Source organism: Symphalangus syndactylus, chromosome 3, assembly GCF_028878055.3.
Source record: "Symphalangus syndactylus isolate Jambi chromosome 3, NHGRI_mSymSyn1-v2.1_pri, whole genome shotgun sequence".
Taxonomy (NCBI): Eukaryota; Metazoa; Chordata; class Mammalia; order Primates; family Hylobatidae; genus Symphalangus; species Symphalangus syndactylus.
Window position 1 is genome coordinate 98,309,865 of NC_072425.2, and position 18,956 is coordinate 98,328,820.

Below are 18,956 nucleotides of genomic sequence, written 5' to 3' on the forward strand. Positions count from 1 at the left end.
ACCCTGCATATATGTTTTTACTTTCTGTTAAAATCCTGTGTCTTCTCGCATTATAACTGGTTCTGTTTACAAACGTAGAAATAGCTGCTTCTCCCTCCCTCTCTTTCCCTGTCTCTTTCTCTTTTGTTCTTAATGAAATGTGGCAGTGGGAAGGATCCATGAATAGTAGCAAAATAATGAAAATAATGTTAAATGTGAAAACAGAACAGATCATATAACATAAGAATTAAATTATCATTAGGGCAATAATTGAATTGCCAAATTTAACAGTAACAAGGAAAGGTAACTTTCTAAGTGACATTTTAAAAAAAGTCTATAGCTCCAATGTTATAGAAAATGAAATGTAAACAGAAAAGGGTTGTAAGCATTGTTTGATTTGACTCTAAAAGTATTTTCCTTTAACCTCCCTGATATCGTGTCTTAGCATTATCATTTAATTTCCAGGCTCCCAATCCACGAGGCCCACCACAGCCTAGAGTTCCTGAACTGACCTTTTGCTCTCTAGGACTCCACTATTTAGGAATGTCCTAGAGCCCCTGGATAGTGGCTTTCCACAAGATTCTTTTCCCCAACCACAGGAATTACCTTGGACTTTTATAACTAATATTTGTTTGATAAAATATACTGTCTTGATGTTAGCTCTGATATAAGATTTTTACATTCCTTCCAAAGAGTACTGCTACTGTTTTGGGGAGAACCCCTTACCTCTAAGTCATCCCTGAGTCACATTTACAAACCATAAGACTCCCCCAGACATACTTTAAAACCTCTGGACAAGATCATCTCTAAGGTTGCTCTATCTCTTGAATCCTATGACTCTGCACATCAGAGAAGCATGAGTGCTAAACCCCAGGGTCCAATGGTGGACAGTTTATGCTGTTTACAGCATGTGCAGAAACATTCTGGTGCCCTCTTGGGGGTACTGGAACATCTGGTAACTGTCATAATTCTTTCCATCCTATTTTCTTCCAGTAAGCAGAATTGTTTCCTCCTGTGACTCAGTCACTGTTCAGTCGTAAAGAAAGACACTCTCTGGGGTGGGAGACTGACAGACACTGCTATTACTGAGAAATTAGCCTTTTGTCTTTGTCCAGGGTCTAATATAGTCATGCAAGACAGTATTAGGTAAAATCCGAACCAGTGCTTGAGTTTGAAATGGGAAGAAGAAGATCATTGCTCCAGATCTTTTATGATGAATTTTATATATTCTGCTTTTTGCTATGATAAGCATAATCTGCTGTGATATGTCCTCTCTTTAGCTCTTCTTTATTCTATAATAAAGAGAGGAAATAAAGGAGGAAGTAACACTCAGAGATTGGCAAGAAAGCAAAAGAAGCATGTTCTGTTTCTCTTTTACTCACACTTTAAATCCTAGTTTGGATTACACAATACTGTTACCTTCTGAATTGCTGTAAAAACAGTGAGGGTCATATTGAATCCCCTCAGTGATAGTACTTGATCATTTTTCTCAGTTCAAATAATTTTGCTTGTCCTTCCATAGTCCTATAGAGGAATTAGGGTCTCAGGTATTGTGAAAAGTATTTTTCAGTGAAACAAAAAGCTAAAAAGTTAATTTTGCATGGCACTTCTTCCTCAGTGTTATGCAATGAAAAATCGGATTTAGTCCACTTGGTACAATGATCTTCCTGGTATTTGTGCTAATGGAATATATTTTATATAGACTAAAGGAACCAGCTATTTAAAAAACATCAGTGGCTTATTTTCATTTTGTTAAGTAAAACTTATTTTGCAACACAAATAATTACCTCCTAGCTTGTCTTGTAAAAAAACACTAAAAAACAAGGAGAGGTATGAGTTAGATGTGTGTAGTTGTACTGGCAGTGTATGTTATAACCTAAAAAGCAAATTGATAAGTCACAATACACATGAGCTGGTTTCACTCTGTCTACATCACAAAAGGAATGAATTTTAAAAAGGTAAGTATGCAACTGATATGAAATTTGTTATTGTCTTTTACAGGACTTCTTTTCTACAATTAAATTTTATTTCCTGACATTAATTAGTTGTAGTACAAGTTAATACATTAGCTGTTTCAGCTACATGGATGTATAAAATCAAAAATTTTTTAATTATGAATCCTAGAACCCGCTCAAATTTGTATATAAACTGAGATGTAATTGGGCAGATAGAATGAAACAAAAAGCTGGAGACTTGTAAATACTGCTCCAATATTATCATGTGGTCACCTGGTAAGTGTTTAGCAGCTGCACCAAATGTTGTTTGGTAATTAAATTGGGCCAAGGGAATTAAAGTTGATTAGTTGTAGACTCTACCTCTAGGCCTGGGCTGCAGCTATACATTTTGTTTTATAATTAAGTTAAAGCTCGACTAGGGACATGAAGCATTAGAGCCTGTGAACTGAAGAAATAATAAAAAGACTTTTTTGCTCCCATATTCCTCATAAATTTCACAACTTTATTAATGACCTCAAAACACTTAAAATCTATTTGTTTTCTGAAATATTCTTTGTCCAGAGTCCCAGTGATCATTTAGATTTGCTGCTGCTGTTGTTCATTTTTCCATTTGCCTTCTAAGGAGGAGGCTTGGGGAGGGTTGTAAGAGACCCCAGGAGGAGTTTTGCATAGCTTCTCTGTCAGAGAAGACAGAGGGATGTAAGAGAGTCACAAGACAAAAGAGAGCACAAAAGACAATTAGGCTCTCCAAAAAGAGATAAAGATTTCAATGTAATAGAACAAGTATTGCTCATTACTTAATGATCATCAGATACACAATTCCAGGTCTCTGAACACAAATGCAGGAACCTACTCCAAGGATCTGTGGTCTGGGGAATCAGAGGATATTATACCTGTGAAAAACCCAAAACCTGCCCTATTTTAATTTTTTTTGATATTTGAATATGTTTCATTTAAAGGTGTAACTCTAGCAAGGCAAGTGTATTTTGTTTCCTAAATTGGCTTGTTAGAGGCTGAACAAACCAGGCTATTGGACTGGAGCAAGGGGAAAAAAGTATTATTTCTTACTTGAGAGTGTAAATCAAATATTGTTTCCATATTTCCTTCTCCTCTGCCAAAAAAAAGATGCTGTCTATATTTCCATATCATGCGTGCTATTTCAGATATCGAATATTGACACTTTTCCATGTGACATTCAAAAAAAAAAAGTTATGTTATATGTTTGTTTGTTTTTGCATTATTTTTTAAAGCAGTAAACCTCAGTGGTTTCAAATGCCTGAACTTCTGTGCTATCTTCCTTTCCTTTTCCCCACATTAGTAAAAGTTAACCAATGACATGGGCATAGGCAACTCACTTTCCTACTTGACCCAGATTGTTAAGAAACCCAACATACTTTTATGGAAGTAAATCATTGCAACTCAGCATTACCCAGCTATTAATGATACAGTATAAGAGTAATGAAGGTCACCGGCTAGGGCCGTCCTTGTGTATTGTGCCATTCTTGAATGGGAGTGACTCTGCTATCCAAAGACTCTGAGCACCATGTCAAACCGGCTGGCTTCTAGTAATGCTGAAGAAAGCCTATGTCTACGCACATGTGGAGATGAGCACTGAGGTAAGCCCTAAAAGCAAGTTTTTCTGCCTCTTTTGGGAACATTTCTACATATCGTCAAAAGTATCAAAAGAACTGGCTTTGGAAACACTTGGGGGAAGTTGACTGTGTTCGGCTATTTGTGCATTGCTTATAAAGAAATACCTGAGGCTGAGTAATTTATGCAAGAGGAGAAAAGGTTTAATTGGCTCACAGTCCTGCAGGCTGTACAGGAAGCATGGCACTGTTAGGTGTTCAGCCTCTGGTGAGGCCTCAGGAAGCTTTTACTCATGGTGGAAGGCTAAGTGGGAGCAGGCATCTCACATGACAGAGTGGAGCAACAGAGGGAGAAAAGAGGGAGATGCCACACATTTTTAAACAACCAGATCTTATGAGAACTCACTCACTATCATAAGGTCAGCACCAAGGAGATGGTGCTAAAGCATCCATAAGAAATCTCTACCCCTGTGATCCAATCACCTCCCACCAGATGCCACCTCCAACAGTGGGGATTACATTTCAATATGAGATTTAGTGGGGACACATATCCAAACTATATCATTGACTTTAGCATCCAGGGCACTGGCTTGCCGTGTGACTGCTTAATCTTTCTCAACTTTTTACCACCAATTTCTTCCTTCTGTAATAAGATATGTTTCTGCCTATAAGATGAGGAAAGGGAAAACTTGAGTACTATTTCTTTCCCAAGTAGTTCTTGTCATACTTCTTTGTTTCCATGTAGTTAGCACTAGGAGGAATATGGGGGCACATCATTTCAGTATCTTGAAGAAATTGTAAGAATTTTGAAAATTTATACCACTGGAGAATAGGACTCATTGTGGAAAGAGATAGGGAAAGATAGTGCCCTATTTTAAGTCTTTTAGTACAATTTGTATGCAGTATATAAGCTGTATGAATACTGAATTTTTTTTCAGACACATATTATTAAAAAGTAACAGTGTGAAGGGGACAGAGGTAAGTGGGACAATTGGTAGAAGATCGGGAGCAAAGCATGCCAGGAATAGAAAAAGATAAGTTATAGAACTCATAGTTGAGACTAATATTTTGACTGATTCAGAATATTCATAGATTGTTCCAGAAGCATAGGCCAGGTCAAGGATTAAGATGCATCGAGCTTAGTAAGGATGTGCTCCCAGAAGAAACCAGTAAGAAAAGGGGGAATGAAGAAGCAAAATACAGAAAAGAGAAAGGGTCTTGAGTTCCTAAAACCATTCCCAGGTTTAGTGATTCACTAGGAGGATTCACCACACAGTTGTACCTATAACCATGACTTATTAAAACAATAGTATGCAAAACAAAATCAGCAAAAGGAAAGTGTACTTGAGGCAAATTCCAGAGAAAAGAAGATGAGTCCCAGAAACTTCCAATTCTCCATATGGGCCAGACAAATCTAGTGTCAAAGGGCAATCAGCCTAAGGTCAGTAATGAGGCTGAAGCTGCAGAATCTGAAAGATGGGTGCAGAGATCCAGTGAAAGGGATCCCATGGGATCCAAACTGGCCAGCAACACTGCCCATGACAAAAGGAAATCCAATTCTGTGCTAAGGAATATAAATGTTGTATAAGCTGAAAGGAACCAAAGACCCGATTAAACAGTGTCTTCTGGGCCCACGAGAATATGCTGTTTCCAGTCCACTGCCACTTAGGAAGTTCCTGGATTCCCAATGAAATTGAAATAATTCTATTTGAATTTTAATGCAAAAAGGAGCTTCCGAAGGCTGGAAAACCGAAAGCTCCCAAGTAGCAGACATTAAGATTGTTTAATATTGGAAAATGTTAGAATATCTTGTCAAGAACTTAAAATGGAAGAGCACGTTTATAAATATTTTTGTGCCTTTCTATCGGGGAGTACATTTTGTGCCATATTTTATCATTATTTATCAGTGATAAACAAGGACTTTGTAATGTACAAGGGAGAGTGGTAGACAAAAAGTTAAAATACGTTTATAGAATGGAACCTCACCTAAATAAGATTTGCTTCTGAAACCTTGGTGAGAATCTTGAGTTCAGATCAATTCAAATATCTATGGAACTAGATGAGAACACAACTTCAAATGCATGATCATTCTTTGGAACTGGAATCTACTTCTTAACACAAATTACAAGGCCATTATGTAGAAAAAACTTCTTTTAAATGCAAGAATCCATCCTATAACTGAATTGTTTTTCCATAATTTAAGCAATAAGTCAACTAAGTTTCCTTCCTGTAGAATGTTATGTCTTCTAATGTGTTTGAAATATAATTAGGTTGGATATTATGTTAAATCTAAGGTCTGTCACTTACAATTAGGATTGTCTAACACTATTGGTAGGAGTCTGTTTCCTATAATTGGGTTGAGACTCTCTATTCAATTTGTTGTAAAGATAAAAGTCATTATAACCTTTTAGAAAATTTAAAGCAATAGGTTTTCCTTCAGTGTTGCTGTGTAGTAATCACCATTTTATTTTGGACTATAAAAACTTGGCATCAGATACTCTGATTTGTCTGTCTGTTAGTATATGTGTCTGGGTATGTATTACAATATACTTGGATATGTTAGTAAAAAATACTTAAAAAAAAAAACCATCAGAGTTGAGCCAATGTTCTTTGTTCTTTTGAATGGCAATGTTGTAGCAAAGAGTAGGATTTTCTATATGATTTTATTTATTTTATTTATTAAAGTAGGGTAGATTCAGCAGAGACGTCAGATAAAAATTGAGTAATTATTTACCACTTAGTGATACAAATTCCCCACTGAATGTTAGCTACAACTTCAAATGGCAAATATAAAATAGCCGTTTACTTTGTCATAGGTGGTGGGTAGCTTAACACAACACAGAGCAACCAATTTTCTCTTTATTTCTTTTTAGAGATGTGGTTTCACTATGTTGCCCAAGTTGGTCTTGAATTCCTGGGTGCAAGCAATCCTCCTGCCTTAGCATCCCAAGTAGCTGGGGCAACAGTCACATGACACTGTGCCTGGCCAAAGCCAGTATGGACATTGGACAGAAAGCATACCTTTCAGTTAAATTAGGCAGGATTTTGGTTATTAAACCCAACAGATGCATTCCTTACGTTAGTGAACCTCTTTCTTGCTTCTTTGATTCCCTTTATATCCACTTTCTCTGTAAAATATTGTCTTCCCATGACTTCATTGATTCTGTATTCCCTATTCTCTTTCCACGTCTCAGACCATATATCATGTAACTATTGCTAGGTAACAAACCACCTCAAAACTTAGTGGCTGCAATCATGAGAATGCAGAAGTGCTTGTTCAGGTTTCACCTGAGCTCTCTTGTGGAAGTTTAACTATGGCTGAAAGGTCCAAGTGTCCTCCCTCACATATCTGGCAGTTGGTGCTGTCAGCTGGGGTACATTGGTACCCCACTGGTACATGGACTCTCATCCTCCAATAAGCTAGATCAGCTTCTTTTTATATGGTGGTTTTGGCATAACTTCAAGAGGACCAAGAAGAAGCTGAAAGTCCTCTTGAACTCACACAGTATCACTTCGTCCACATTCTGCTATTCAAAGCAAGTCACAAGTGACAATCCAGATTTAATGAGTAGGAAAATAGACTTTGCCTCTTGATGGGATATATTGCAAAGAATTATGGCAAATAATTTACCATGGTCTACTCTCTGGTTACAATTATTTTCAATCCTCTCACATGCAAAATATACACCCTCCCCATCCAAGACCACAAAAATTCTCATGCAATTACACTATTAGGCTTAAAGTTTACTATGTCATGATTTGCATGTTTCAAACATGAATGTAGCTACTCTTGAATCAGAGTTCTGTGAATGAAAAGAACAAGGTATCTTCCACTAATTCCCTTCAAATATACAACATACAATATTGTGAAAGAGAGTGGAAAAGCACTCTCCCATTCAAAAATGAGAAAAACAGGAAGCATTCAGCCATTTCTGCCCTGTAACAGTTTTTTTTTTTTTTTTAATCACTTTAAGTCCCAAGATACAAGTACAGAACCTGTAGGTTTGTTACATAAGTATACATGTGCCATGGTGGTTTGCTGCACTTGTCAACCTGTCACCTAGGTTTTAAGTCCTGCATGGATTACCTATTTGTCCTGATGCTCTCCCTCCTCCCGACACCCGACAGGCCCCGATGTGTGTTGTTCCCTATGTCCCTGTGTTCTCATTGTTCAGCTCCCACTTATGAGTGAGAACTTGTGGTATTTAGTTTTCTGTTCCTGTGTTTATTTGCCGAGGATGATGGCTTCCAGCTTCATCCATGTCCCTGCAAACAACATGATCTCACCCCTTTTTATGGCTGCAGTATCCCATGGTGTATGTGTACCACATTTTCTTTATCCAATCTATCTTTGATGGACATTTGGGTTGGTTGCATGTCTTTGCTATTGTAAATAGTGCTGCAATAAATATATGTATCCAGCTGTTCACCATAAAACAGAAACGGAGTAAGTTCCTTGATTAGGCTCTACTTTTGTTCTCTGGGAATCGTTTTCTAGTCCACTGTTTTTCTTGATTCTTTCATTCTGAGCTCTTGAATTTTCCCCTAAAATATCTTTCCTTTTCCATAAGAAATGGCTTATATTTGTAGCCGAGGAACTTTCTCAGTTGGCCTCCGGACCATAGAAATTAGGCCAAAGGACTTTTTTTTTTTTCACTCTGAACTGTCTGAATTTCTCCAAGTCTAAATTGGCAAAGTTTTATCAATGCAACACCCTTAAAACATTTTGAGTTTTCTATATATCTCATTGGATATCACTTTATGCCCCAAAAGCCATATCCATCACTGTTTTTTCACACAACCTTCTTTTTATTTGGGGCTGCATGCGAGTCTGCTGTGGGAAATGCTTCCAAGATTCTTAAAAGCCTTGTCTAGCTGAGAGGGTCTTCTATGAATCACCTAAGTCTTTCTCTGGTGTTATCAAAGAATTATTAGCCAGATCCCAGATTGATTTTTACCTTAGGTCACTTCTTACTTTTTCCCAGAGAAGTAAGGGTGAGAAATAGTTTTATTTTTTCATTTTATAATAGCTCTTGTGGCATCTTCTAAATTCCAATTTCACACTGAATTATTTCTTCTCTATTTCTCTTCCAATAGCATATCATTCTCAGAAGAAAAAACATTAAATGGACATTTTTAACATTTTTCCTGGGAATTTCTTTAAATACTTACATTTTCTATCTTGTAAGTTTCCACAAGAAACAGTTTTGCCAATTTTTTCATCACTGCATAATGTAATATGTACATTATGGAACTAATTTTTCACTAAAAATCTTCTTACCTACTTTTGCCAATCTAGATTCAATGGGTAGGAAAATAGACTCTGCCTCTTGATGGGAGAATTATGGCAGACTCTGCCTCTTGATGGGAGAATTACGGCAAATGATTTAATTTATTATTTAATATCTGTCTCTATCCTTCACTAACAATCTTCTTGCTTACTTTTCAGCCTTTACCAATCCCAAGTCTCAAAGCCAATGCTACTTGTTTTAGATTTCTTAAAGCAGCATCTCATTGCTACATATTAAATTCTATACCAGCTATGTATACTACATAACAAATTACCCCAAACTTAATATTTTGTGTTTGTTTCGTTTTTTCACAATTCTATTGGTTGGGTGGGCAGTTTCTGTGTTGGTTCTGCCTGGTCTCACTGATGCAGCTACATTTAGCTGAAGAGCTGGCATGGATGGAATGGCCTAAGTTGGCCCCACTAATGTCAATGAAGGTGCCTCATTTTATCTCCGGGTGTCCTCTCGTGTTCCAGTAGACTAGACTGGCATCTTTTCCAGGTGGTCTCAAGATAATGTTCTAGGAGAGAAAAACAGCTGAATGGCCACTTATTGCCTAGGTTCTGAACTCTCGTAAGACCACTTCTGCCACATTCTATGGGTCAAAGCAAGTCTCAAATCTAACAAGGCTCAAGGAATAGTAGAATAGATTATACCTTTTGATGAGAGGTACTTGCCAGAATTTGTGGATATACTGAATCTGGCATATGCTACTTCCTCTGTTTCCTATATGCTATATTCTTTCTCTGATCCTTTCTTAAAAGTTAATATTTCATTTCAACTCTCTGCTATAGAGCTATACCTGGAAGTGCCAGCCAAACCCTACTGGCATTTTAACCTCACTGGGTACCCAAGTCAAACTCATCATCTTTTCTCCAAAGTCAGTTTCTCTTCCAATTTTCCCAACCTAGTTCACAACACTACAATTTATTCAATCCTCAATCCTGCTGATGGAGTGACATCTGTGAAGAGACACAAAGGAGATGAGAAAGTAAGCCCTATGCAAATTTGAGAAGAGAACATTTAGGGCAGAAGGAACATTAAATGCAAGACCCAGAGGTAGAAAATGCTTTGACTATTTGAGGAACAACAACGTGGCCAGTGTGGTTGGAGTAGAATGAGTTAGGGAGAGGTTATTAGGTGATGAATTTAAAGAGGCTGCAGAGGCTTGAGACCATTCAGGGCCTTTGGCTTTTATTCTGACTAAGATGGGAATCTATTGAAGGATTTGAAACAAGTGACCAGAACTGACACGTTTTTAAAGAATCACTGATGTTGCTTTGTTGAGAACAAACTTTAGGGGAGCAGAGAAGCAGCAGTGAGGAGACTATAGCTTCAGCTATAATTCCAATGAGAGATGACAGTGTGGCTTAGATAAGGGTTGCAACAGTGTAGGGGACAGTGCTAATTTAAAAGAATTACACTAATTGGGGAAAACTAGAGCAGCAAGTGGAGATGTTGGAATCCTTGAATCAGGTTTTCCTTATGCTGGTATTATTTTCTTTATACTAGTATTATGGTATTATCCACCATAAATCCCCTCTTGATCACATCATTCAGCTGCTTGAAATCTTGTTTGTTTTTATGACAGAGTCTTGGTCTGTCACCCAGGCTGGAGTGTAGTGTCACGATCTCAGCTCACTGCAACCTCCGCCTCCGAGGTTCAAGCAATTCTTCTGCCTCAGCATCCCAAGTAGTTGGGATTACAGGCACCCACGACCATGCATGGCTAATTTTTGTGTTTTTAGTAGAGACCGGGCTTCTCTGTGTTGACCAGGGTGGTCTCAAACTCCTGACCTCAAGTGATCTGCCCACCTCGGCCTCTCAAAGGGTTGGGATTTACAGGCATGAGCCACCACGCCTGGGCAGAAATTTTTTATTGGCTTCCTATTGCCTTCTGCATGAAGTCCATTTGGGAATCGCAGAATGTCCTCCACCATCTATCTTGTCCGTTTTACCAGTTGGCTTTTCTGCCCCTCCCTTCATTACACCATTGTACATTTTATGGAATTTGGAATATAATCATTTACAGTTTACTATTCCCCACTATTCCTTCTATATGATTGCTTACTATGGGGGTAGGTATCATGTCGTAATTATTTTTGTGTGACTGTTTCCTAGCACTGTGTTCCACATAACAGATTGTCAATAAATCTCTGAACCATAACTAATTTCTTTCTTTCTTTTATCCCTAAACATCGCATATTTTCAAGGAATGACTCTTAATTTCTCCTTAAGTAAACTTTTATTATTGCCCTCACTGCAAATTCAAACTTTGCCTACCAGATGTTGAATAAAGCATGACACCAAATTGCACACCCTATTAACATCTCAGTATGCCTTCAAATTCCATTACACTCAAGTCCCAGTACAATGGAGCAAAATCGCTCCTGTATTTTCATAGGAAGAAAAAAATAAATGTACAGAAAAACTTGAAATTTGAAGGATTCCTCTTACACCATTTTTTCATTAAACCATGTTTTATTGAGCTTTAACTTTCTGGAGGCCGGTCATTGCAGCACTGACTCTAGGTTCACATGCTAACTTTGCCACTTTCTTTGGCAAGTTCCTTAAATCCACAGTGACTAAGTTTCCTTTTCTGTGAAATGAGACCTGTTTATAATGCTGTTCTGTAGTACAAATGAGTTAATATATGCTAAATGCTAGGAATTGTTCCTAGTGTGTGCTATTTAAGTGTTTGTTGTTACTATTATTCCTCTAAGGTGGGTTCAATAAAGAGAGTTAGCTGAGCATAGAGACTTCCTTTTTTTTAATTTGGTTACAGATAAGAATTTTATTGCTTACTGTATTAGTCTATCCTCACATTGTTATAAAGATACTATCTGAGACTGGCTAATTTATAAAGGAAAGAGGTTTAATTGACTCACATAGTTCTACATAGCTGAAGAGGCCTCACTCAGAAAACTTACAATCATGGTGGAAGGCAAAGGGCAAAGAAGGGACGTCTTACATGGCAGCAGGAGAGAGAGAGAGAGCAAAGGGGGAACTGCCAAACACTTTTAAAACCATCAGCTCTTGTCAAAACTCCCTCACTATCACAAGAACAGCATGGGGGAAACCATCCCCGTGATGTAAATACCTCCCACCTGGTCCCTGCCTGGTGGGGTTTACAATTCAGATTACAATTCAAGATGAGATTTGGGTGGGACATACCCAAACCATATCTCTTACCAATAACTTGATTACATGATTGGCAGCCTAGCTCATTTATTTTCATAACACACTCATCAGATAAGTGACCTCATTTTCAAAGCACATATATATGGCCTTAAATAAATGTCTATTATATTCACTATCAGAAAGTAAATATATAATAAAATTCCATAACAAAAAAATTCTTTCACCTGTTTTTCAGAGAAACATATCTCTGAATTGACATTGAGCTAATATCTTTTGAATAGAACAAGATTATGTGAGTTTGACCAAACTTATAAAAATTATTGTAGCAATGTTACTAATTTTAGAGTAGATTAGAAATGCACGTTTTTTATTTGTATAACATAAGAACTATACTGAATGTGTCACTAGAATCGTAGTTTTCTGTTTTTAGAAGATAACAAGCTACTGACTATGGGCAGAAATTGGACTTGACTTATGTATGATCGGGGAATATTGCTGTAGAAAGGCAATTAAATATAATTTAAAAAAGAAAGCTGTAGTAATCTTTAAACATTTTTATTATTATACTTTAGGTTTTGGGGTACATGTGCACAATGTGCAGGTTTGTTACATATGTATCCATGTGCCATGTTGCTTTGCTGCACCCATTAACTCGTCATTTAGCATTAGGTATACCTCCTAATGCTGTCCCTCCCCCCTCCCCCCACCCCACAACAGTCCCCAGAGCGTGATGTTCCCCTTCCTGTGTCCATGAGTTCTCGTTGTTCAATTCTGTAATCTTTAAACTTTAAGACTGCTGGTACTTAGCCTTGTGTTAAGTCGAAGCTGAGGAAAATTTATCTTCAAAAAAAAGTCACCAGGAACCCAGATTAGGAAATAAAAAAAAGAGATACTGCTTACCTTTGATTCTCAATATGAGATTTCTTATCTCAAGAGCACCTATGTTGAAACAGGGAACATAGTGTAGCTTGCTACAAGATTAATAAAGTGCATTTTCTTGACTTTCTTGACTTCCAGTTTTGCTGTAGGCTAAAAAGGGGTAAGGAATTTAAGTAAATTAGCTCATTAAAATGTTAGAATTGCTGATCTTATATTTAAATTGCTGAATTGATATAAAATTATAGAAGATTAATATACATTGCGCTGCTTGCCTCCTCAGCGTTCTTTCATTCTCTTCTATCATAAACTGCCCTGATTTTTCTTTGAGGAATTCATGCATCCCCTAAATTACTGAGGCTTGCTGGGATGGATCTTACCTCCCAGTCAAGGCAAGCAGTATATCCCATCTACTTGGCTGTAATAATTGCTTTAAGGATGGACATGTGGCCCAGTACATGCTAACAGAGAGAATACATCCAAGAGCTTGTACAGAAATAACTAAAAGAGACATTGGAGCCGTTTGCAGTCACTATATAAATTTGATAATATAAAAAACAGAGCAGAGTAAATATTCATTGGTGTTACTTGAGCCTTTAGAGCTGTCCTCACATGAAGCCACGTGTTGTTTTCTTCATTTTATTTTATTTTAGAGAATGGGTCTCTCTCTGTCACCCCAGGCTGGAGTGCAATGGCATGACCATAGCTCACTGCAGCCCTCAAACTCTTGGGCTCAAATGATCCTCCTGCCTCAGCCTTCCAAGTAGCTGGGACAACAGGTGTGCACCACCAGGCCCAGCTAGTTGTTTTAAGTTTTTATTATTTTGTAGAGACGAAGTCTTACTCTATGGCCCGAGATAGTCTCTAACTCCTGGGATCAACCAGTCCTCCCACTTGGCCTCCCACAGTGCTGGAATTAGAGGCATGAGCCACCATGCCCAGCCTGAAGCCATGTTTAATTCTTACCTAAAGCCATTATTTAAACCAATAAAGTCTCTTCATTGTTTTTATCCCAAAAGAGGTCTAAGTGATATAGAAAGAGAGGAGGGGGAAAGTTCCTGCTTTGAATAAGTGGCTACCAGGCTTAGACTCACAGATGTATCCAAAATTTACCCCTAACCAATTATTTATTCTACATTTTTCTTTAGAATATGTCAATGAAAACATTTGCAAAACCCCTAGATTATACTAAAGGAAGGACCTAACATGGTTTTTCAAAACAAATTAATGTCTATAGAAGATTTCTTGGTAGAAAGAGTGCAAAGTAAAATCTAGTTGGAAGAGGATTCTTCTAGAACTGGTTTCATCTTTGTAGAGCATGTTATGTTAGATAAGAAAACATCAACTGTCCTTACAAAAGCAGAGGTAGCCCAACAGAGAGAGGGTGGAGTGGGAGTGGCTAAAGTGTCTCAACACATTTTTTTTTTTTTTTGGCCAATTTTGTTCCAAGATTCCTTTTTTTTTTTTCCTGATTCTCATCTCCCATTGGACAGAACACTGAATTGCTAGAAATCATAGCTGCTGAGATCATGATAGAAATGATATGTTGTCACAAAATATTTGGCTGATATTTTCATTAAGATTCCAAAATGTTAACTTTGATTCAGAACTATATACAATAATTTTAAATAAGAAATCTATATGGAGAGCCTTCTGGGTATTTAGTCTTGACTTCTCTAGGATACACAACCCAGGAAATGGCTATGGTATGCATTCCATTAGAGAGCTAGAACACTGGAGAAAAGTTCTGACCTTATAAACACCATTTAAACATTATAAACAAACTGGTTTAATCATTGGTTATACTTCTCAGTCTGCTGCCTAGGCTCATTCATTCTTTCATTTCACATTTATTATGCTTGCTGTATAAGGTGAATGCAATAGAGAGAAAGTTAGCTGAGCACAGAAATTTCATTTTTTTTAATTTGCTTACAGATAAGAATTTTATTGCTTACTGTATTAGTCCATCCTCACACTGCTGTAAAGATACTATCTGAGACTGGCTCATAGTTCCACGTGGCTGAAGAGGCCTCACTCAGAAAATTTACAATCATGGTGGAAGGCAAAGGGGAAGCAAGGCATGTCTTACATGGCAGCAGGAGAGAGAGAGGGGAAAGGGGGAACTGCCAAACACTTTTAAAACCATCAGCTCTCATCAGAACTGCTGTATCCTAGGCATTACATTTTATGTTACTGGCATTATATGCACATTTATTGTGTTTGGTAAGTCACAGGCACATTGTTGTGACTGCTATGTTGCAGGCATTACACCTGCATTAATAATAGCAGCCCCCTGCCCATCAAGTATGCACTATTTATTTGGAGATGGGAAAATATGTAATCAAATGATTTTAATATAGTGCAACAAGGACTAGAGATATGCTCAGTGTGCCAAGGGGCACAGTGGATAGAGTATACTCTCTGCCTCATAGGATCACTGAAGTTTTTAAAAAGGAGATGACTCATGTTAACTCAAGGAATTAATAAAAATTAAGAAGGTCAGTATATTTTAGGTAAAAAGCATGATTATGCAAAGCACGGAAGTATAGAAGAACTTGGGATATTTGGGAAGCTGCAAATAGTTGGGCATGTTACTGAACAGTTCGTGTTTGAAAAGCTGGAGGAGATGAATCCTTGTGGATAAAACCAGATCATGAGAGAATTGGTAAGCCAGGTTCAAGAGACTGTTTCACACAATTGAAATTGAAAATATTCTGGTAGGGAAATGGTATAATCAGATCCTTTAACATAGAACTCCAACCACAGCTGTAAGGAAGGGAAGTTGAGACACACACTCTTGCTCTCTTTCTTTAGACTAAACCATGAACTCTGGCTATAAAACAAATTTGGTCTAGAAATATTCCAGATCACTTTATTGCAGTGAAATCTGTTTTCACCCAGTGCTGCTGATGTTCTGTTGCTCTCCAGTCACAGGTTATGTTTAGAATGTGGACATGTATATCCATATGTTTTAGAGTCTTTGTTTTATGTGAAAGACCTTTTATGGGTTTATGTACTAATGAAAAGGACTGTTCCAAATGAGTATAATCTAGCAAATAAATAAGAATAGAAGTCATATTGTATACATTTTCTTTATTTTATAGCATCTCTGAAATGTAGAATCACGTAGGTAAGAATACCTTTTATAATTATTGGGAAAATTTATACCCAAGCATTATACATATACACTTCCGACAACTACAGAAAGGTAAAAACAATTGATATATCATAATAGTATTTGGAAAAGCTGTAACTTTTAAATATTTTAAATATATTTTATGTGCCAGAAATAGTTGTATAGTTGTATTACTATAGTTGAATAGTATAGTTGTATTATTTCCATTACTTACAAGTAGTAAGTTGTTTAAGCTCCATGTTTTGGAAATTGATCTATTGCTTTATTGACAGTGATGAATTACTGATTGTTCTTACCTTCTTAATTTAAAAAACTGATCTTCATTTATTTTCAATTTGACGTGAAGAACATTATGGTATTTATATATTTTATGGTATTTTTAATATGTTCATTTATAATATTTCTTGGCAGGGTGAATTTAAATTAAATAACTTCAGTGCTCTTTGGATGAACTGTACTCAGGCATGATCTATTGATTGTAGTTAGGGGAAAATGACAAACAGAAGTTGCATCTGAGTCATAAAGCAAGGCTTCACCTTTGTTCTCAGTGTAATATCCTCTTATTCTAATTTGATAAAAGCATTTGAAAATGGATTTGTTGATGGCTTAAAATGTAGCTTTGGTCAATAGAAAGGTTAATATTAAATGTGAAAAACATGATAATGTGTATGAAGAATGTGCCTTTCATCCACAGAAAATGAAAGTGTTTATCTCCTGCTAAAATTAAGAAAGGCAAGGCAGGTTCCCTGCTGTTTCTTTTGAAAATAATCCCATAATTATATAGCCAAATTTAGGAAAAAGAACAAAAAGCCTTTCTTTTTTTGAACTCTTCCTTTACAAAGTAGTATTTCATGTTGATTTGGAGTATACATTAACCATATATCCTGAATTAAGTGTGTGTTGATTTCTTTCCACTTTTACCCTTCCTCAGAGAATGGCAGAAATTCTTTTGATGTAGAATTGTTCCCATTATTCTGGTTTGACTGCCCATGTGTATATAAGAGGAGGAAAATCAAGTTCTGGGACTATTCAAAGCACCCTGGAAAGCTCAGACCCTGTGGAGCTCTATTTCCGGCTGGCTAGCCACATACAAAGACTGTAAACATTTTCACAGCTAAATGACCTCTCTACCTACCTTAAATGTTCATCGGTCTTTTAAAGTTGAACCATCCAAAAAATATTATTCATCTGAAGGGAATTAGTTTCAACTTAAAGGTTCACGGAAATAGACCCAAGTGTTATTCTAAATGAATGGGGGTCTATGCTTTTTCTAAAAACCATACATGTCTTAAACCTGCTCCAGCTGAAGCAGTCAAGAAGATACCGAGCTCTGTTGTACTAGCAATAGACAACATGACAGAGCCCAGGAGCCCCATTGCCAATCTGGGAAGTCGTGCGCCAAGATTGTCATACATCTAGAATGTATGCCTATACTAAGGGCCCTCTGGACCTGTCCAATACACTGGCATTCAAGCCTTCATTTAGGGCTAGATTCTTAGTACCACCACAGAGCCAGGGTATAATTCATGTAAGAAGAAATACAGATGGTTACTAAACATAGAAGAACATTGCAAAAAAGAAATACAAATTGATGGGACAATATATCTTTTTCCACATCTGCATACTAAAATAAAAAGAACCTAAAAGCACCTAGTGTTTTGAAATAGAAACTTTTACATAGAAAAGTAGAAACTATGAATTATTATCTTTAAAATGTTGTTTAACAACATGTTATAAACCTCAAATATAATAATCTATACTGTGTCTAGTAATTTATTCTAAGGAATCATATCCCAAATGTGGATTCTTATTTAAAAAAATTGTGTACCATATGTACTAAAGGAAGAAGAATGAAGTAACTAAAAAATAAGACCTGAAAGAATGACAAGTGGAAAACAATAAAAATGTCTTTGTATAGTTAAAATCTATTATTCTAGTAATTACTATGTACAACAGACCAGTATATTCTGTTTTTTATCTTCCTGTCAATTATTCCTGTCAATTCTTCTGTTCTTTCACCAGATCCAGACCACTTTTCTATTGTTTGATCATTTACTTCACTATTTAGTAAAGCCATTCTTCCTTCTCTATTATTAGCTTTCAAAAATTCATTGATTAGTCATTTTTCCTAGCTGCAGACTCATGTTTTTTGTAATTTTTTGACAGGGATGATGGAAATTTTAAATACATTTAGGAAAATTAGCATCTTTAATCACATATAATCTCTCCATCCAGAGTTCAGTGTATCCCCCATCTCCATTATTTGTCAAGTTTTTGTTAATTTTTCTTAGTGGTGATGTGGAAATTTTGTCAGATGGAACAAAGAAATTCTCAAAGAAATGGGGTTGTATGATTTTTGCCATTACTTGTATTTCTAGTGCCTGTGTCTCTCATTTAGTAATCATTTCTCAAAAAGCAAAAGTCTGCATATTACTATAAAGGCTTTTTATTTTTAGAGATCAAGAATCAGAAAGCCAGATTTTTAGTTATGACTCTGCTGTTGAATCATTTTTATATAATGCGTTGAACGTTTTGGATTCTTTATTCACCAAAGTGCAAAAGCAATATAGAACTGAAAATTATATGTTATGTTTCATTAGGTCTTCAGAAAGTATTTTTATATTGAAATATGTGTGACTAATGAAACACCATTTTCTGTAACTTTTCTTTATAGTGTGGACATACTTGAGATAGTTCATCCGAGTTTGTTTACCATAATAATCATTTTAGTTCCTTTGGATTCAAATTCTACAGACACTTATAAAATGTCTTAAGAGACCTGATACAGATTAGTTTGAAAGGGACTATAAAAGTATAACAAAAGAAAAATATTGTATGTACCTCCTGATTTTTATTAAATGTGTGCTATGAATTGATATTTTTATTTTCCACATACTTTCGTATTATAGTGGAAACAGAAGAAACATTACCACAATAAATATTTTCTCGTAACAAAAGTGAAAGCAATGGGCTCATAGGAATTTTAAAA

The 18,956-nt window shown here is 36.4% G+C and overlaps 1 protein-coding gene across 1 annotated transcript in view; it reads left to right on the plus strand.

Annotated features, from left to right (window-relative positions):
- THSD7A (thrombospondin type 1 domain containing 7A) overlaps positions 1-18,956 on the plus strand; it is a 468,537-nt gene that overhangs the window by 293,846 nt on the left and 155,735 nt on the right. The gene's annotated exons all lie outside the window — the stretch shown is intronic.